A 4626-nucleotide genomic window follows, 5' to 3' on the forward strand; every position below is an offset into this window, starting at 1 on the left:
TGTGTCACACATGGTTCCACTGGGAACCTGCCCCACACCAGGCATGTACCCTGACAGGGAGTCGAACGGGCCACCCTTTGATTTTCAAACCATGGTCCACCCACAGAGCTCCACCCACAGGGCAAATGCTAATTTTTAAAAGTGTAGGCAACTATTCTTGAACAACCCTAAATTATTTTTTTATGTGCAAACAAGTGTAATTTTGGAATCCTGATTGATATTTTAATTACTTCCCTAAAGGTCATTGTTTATAGATTCATGAATACACACAATATATCTTGAGTATTCTATACTGTTACCATTTCAAAGGTGTCAGGAGAAAAAGACGTTCAGTCTGGATTTAATTTTAGAATCTAGGTGTGTAGTAGTGACATCTACTTGCTTACTGAATAGTCATGATCTCCTTTTTTACTGAAAAATGAAAGTTCACTTTTTACTTATTTTTCATTTTTTTAATTTTATTGCATTTCAAGTACAGTTGTCTAGATTTATCCCTCACCTCCCTCTGTGGATTCCACCCTTCTTCACTTTTGTCCATGTGTCCTTTATAGTTGTTCCTGAAAACCCTTCTACCTTTCCTTCTCATTATGCTCTCCCAAGTCCCCACTGGTTACTGTTAGATTGTTCTTAATTCCAGTGTATCTCAGTTCTGATGTTTCAGTTATGACAAGATTTTTCACCTTGACTTTGGCCACTTCCATGTGTTCATTTCTACATATAGGTTAGAGCTGCTATGTTGCTTGGCCTTTGTAGCATGGACTTATGTAGTGTGTTTCCTATAGAATGCACTGACACAAGTTCCCTTTTCACCCGAGTAGGTAAAAATGGAGCATTTCTTCATCTGGAATTGCTGAATAGTAAATATTCAATTCTAATTCCTTTATACATACAACAGTATTTCCTATTCATCTACTGTTAGATATTTTGGTTATTTATGTGTATTGGCTTTTGTAAAGAATTCTTCAATGAACATTTGTAGGCAGGTCTCTCTTTTAGGTAGTTACTCTATTTTTTTGGATATATTTCCTGACTGTGATGTCTTCATGAAATGGTTTTTATTTCTCAAGTAATCTGTGGGATTTTTACAGTGATTTGGCAGTGCATTCACCAATTCACATCATTCCAATGATGTGCTACGATTTCTGTCTCCATCATCTCACCAACACTCATCTTGGCTGTTTTTGAGAACACTAGTTGTAAGAATTGTAAGGCAGTATCTTCTTATGATTCAAATTTGAATTTTGTGCAAGAAAAGAGCTGGAAATCGGGACCATGTTAGGAAAAGCATTTTTAAAAAATATTTTCTTAACTTTCTCATGTTCTTAAGGCTATATTGTAGTTTACATTTTTAAACTTGCATTTCTTCAGACTATTTTTTAGAGGCTCTTATTTCGAATTATTAATCAGAGTAATATATGGCCTGTTGTTTAACATTTTATCATGTTCAGGTTTAAAATCCAAGTTCAGATATCCATATTCATGTATCAAAAATATCTGTATCATTTTCTTTCTCAATATTAATATTAGCACTATGGTTACTGTAAATTGGTATGTATTGGGGGTTATGGTGGAACAATACCCATTTCTGGAAAACTAAGGAAACTGAACATCATGAGTGTATTTATTACAGGATTTCTGTAACTAGCTAATCTAAACTTAAATTGAACTTCATGTGAACAGTATTTCATTACTAAAGAATTTTATTTCTTTAGTATTTCTGGAAATTGGAAGTTCACCATGTGGAAATTTCTCAACTGTGTTCAGCATATCTTTACTTTTGTTGGAATTTTAGTTTTCAACATAAATTATTTATTTGGCATCTTAATTAATAGGCAAACTAGGGATCATTACAGCTGGTCAATAACCTCTTCTCCACATGCTATCAAGACATGAAAACCAATAGAAGCCAGTAATATAAGAGGAACCTACCAAACTGTGGAAATTTTGTGGAAATGTTAAAAAACATAAAGAAAGTACAAGTCACACTATGTCAAAAGTCAGCTAATGTATATCACAGGAACAAGAATGTATTTTAATCACACATTATGTTTCTTGTTTCTACCAGTAATCTGATATTTTACAAAGACTACATTATTATTTTTGAATTTTAACCAAACCATCAATATCTAGTGCTCTCTGGGAAGGAATCAGTATGAATAAAGCTCTCACTTCATTACTTAGGGCCCATTCATATCCAATGCTACTGGAAAACACAGACACTGAATGTAACATTTCTCATGGTGGACATAAGCATCAGAGGAAGCAGGGGATTATATAAAAGTAAAAGTTCACAGTTATTAGGTTTAGGGTGCCTATTTCTAGCAAGACCAATTAAGGCTTAGAGAAAGCATGCTATACAAACAGAACATTAGAGGCAACACTGGGCTTTTTGTGGGAAGAGAGTGATAAGTTCCTATTGGCAGACTGAATGGTTGATACAACACAGAAGGAATAAAGCTGTTTTATTAAGTAAGTGGTAATAGCTTGCACTTTATTCATTGTTCATAAATGTGTCTCATTCTTGGAAAATATTGATATAAGTGTTGCCAGGCAGAATGGTAAAAAAAAAAAAAAGGAATAGTATTTGTAAGTATTATTCACACTGAATTTCTGTCCTAATTTTCCTGCTACTTATTGCAAATATACCTTACATTTCCTCTCTTAATGATAAAATTTAACCATCACTTATAACCCTGGATAGATAGTTTATTTTACCAAGACAGTTTTTATTACATATCTATCCATTTTTATTTATTGATTGATTTTTGTAGATAGAGGAAGGGACAGAGAATGAAAGGGAAAGATTGTTAGATGTTCCACTTACTATTATTTTTTTATTAAATAACTTCTTGTCATTCTGTTACTCTTGCCCAGTATGTCCTTCATTCATTTACTCCACTGGCCCCCTCATCAACTCTCACACTCAATACCCACCTTATTTTCCTGCTCTTTCCTTTCAATCTTTCATATGTGTTTTTCACTAGTTGCTTCCCCTTCATTTCATCCTTAGCCCCCTGCCCCTCTCCTCAGGTTGCCCTCAACTTCTCCTTGTTCCCATGCCTCTGGTTCCATTTTCCTTGTTTGTTTGTTTTGTTCATTAGGTTCCTCTTATAGTTGAGATCATATGATACTTGTGTTTCAGTGTCTGGCTATTTCACTTAGCAATATAGAAGGAATAAAATATTTGTTTTGAGCTTGGAGCACTCAGGAAAATTATTGTGGTGACCAATACACAACGGAAACCTATATGTGTTTGATAAACTAGACATTTCATACATTCAGCCGTGACTGGAACAGCTAGGTGGACTGAGCTCGGGCTGCAAACCAAAGTCCCACCGGTTCAATTCCCAGCCAGGGCACATGCCTGAGTTGCAGGCCATGACCTCCAGCAACCACACATTGATGTTTCTCTCTCTCTGTCTTTCCCCCTCCATTCCCTCTCTAGAAATAAATAAAATCTTTAAAAAATGTTCATACATTTGAAACCCCAATTTTTGGTATTAATTTTCACTTGCAGCTATCATAGTGGTAGAAATGGAAAAATATTTAGTGTTTGGTTTATGTGTCAAAACTGATGAGCCCATACAATAAAGTGTTGAGACTCCATGTAACGTTAAAAAAAAAAAAAGCTTTTTATGAAGGTCAGGGTGGACATCCATAGATGGAGAATCACTTGACTTCAGAGAATAACTACTGATGAGAGTTTTGAGGCTTTGGCAGGTGTCCAAGCTGGGTCTGGGGTGCAGTGCCCTGATACAGGTATGAACCTTCAGCTGGTATCAAAGAAGGAATCCCTCAAACTGAATTCCCAGGTTTTCAAACTGAGAGAAGAAGGAGATAAAGTGCTTCTCAGATAAGGTCAAGTGAAAGGAGTTCATCATCACCAAGCCCTTATTATATGAAATGTTAAAGGGACTTATCTAAGAAAAAGAAGATAAAAATATGAACAGTAAAAAAAGACATCAAGCTCACAGTAACAACCATACCTAAAACAAAAGCAAACTAAGCAAACAAATAGAACAGGAGTAGAACCACAGAAATGGAGATCACATGGAGGGTTAACAACAGGGAAGTGGGAGGAAGAGAGAGGGGGAAAAGATATAGAGAGTAAGTATCATGGACAGTAGGTAGAAAATAGACAGGGGGAGGTCAGGAATGGTGTGGGAAATGTAGAAGCTAAAGAACTTATGAGACATGGGCATGAACTAAAGAGGGGGAATGTGGGTGGGAGGGGTTGAGCAGGGTGGAGGGGAGTGAAGGGGGTAAATGGGACAACTGTAATAGTATAATCAATAAAATATATTTTAAAAAAGAAAAAAAGAAGAAGGAGAAAGTGGAGCAAGACTTTGTTTATATCACTGGTTTGGCATTTTCAAATACATTCAGACTTTTCTGTAAGACTCTGAATGTTTACTCTTAAAACTGATGATTTCTTGTTTGGGAAACACCCTGATTTTCATTCTTCACATGCATTATTACAATCTCTCTTTTGAGGGGAATGTCCATATTTGTTCCACTGTAGGACATAGTTTTGAAAATGCTTGTAAAACACTATTTGTATACATTTCATAGGATAATTTTATATAAGTTAATGCTTTGTCATATTCATTATAATCATTAAGTAAC

At 35.4% G+C, this 4626-nt stretch overlaps 1 long non-coding RNA gene across 1 annotated transcript in view; it reads left to right on the forward strand.

Moving 5' to 3' along the window:
* LOC118498345 overlaps window positions 1-4007 on the forward strand; it is a 9029-nt gene extending 5022 nt beyond the window's left edge. Inside the window, exon 3 of the long non-coding RNA XR_004900843.1 lies at window positions 3975-4007. This is a non-coding gene — a long non-coding RNA (uncharacterized LOC118498345). The remainder of the gene's footprint in view (window positions 1-3974) is intronic.
* Window positions 4008-4626: the final 619 nt, after the last annotated feature.

This window comes from Phyllostomus discolor, chromosome 15, assembly GCF_004126475.2.
Source record: "Phyllostomus discolor isolate MPI-MPIP mPhyDis1 chromosome 15, mPhyDis1.pri.v3, whole genome shotgun sequence".
Lineage (NCBI taxonomy): Eukaryota > Metazoa > Chordata > Mammalia > Chiroptera > Phyllostomidae > Phyllostomus > Phyllostomus discolor.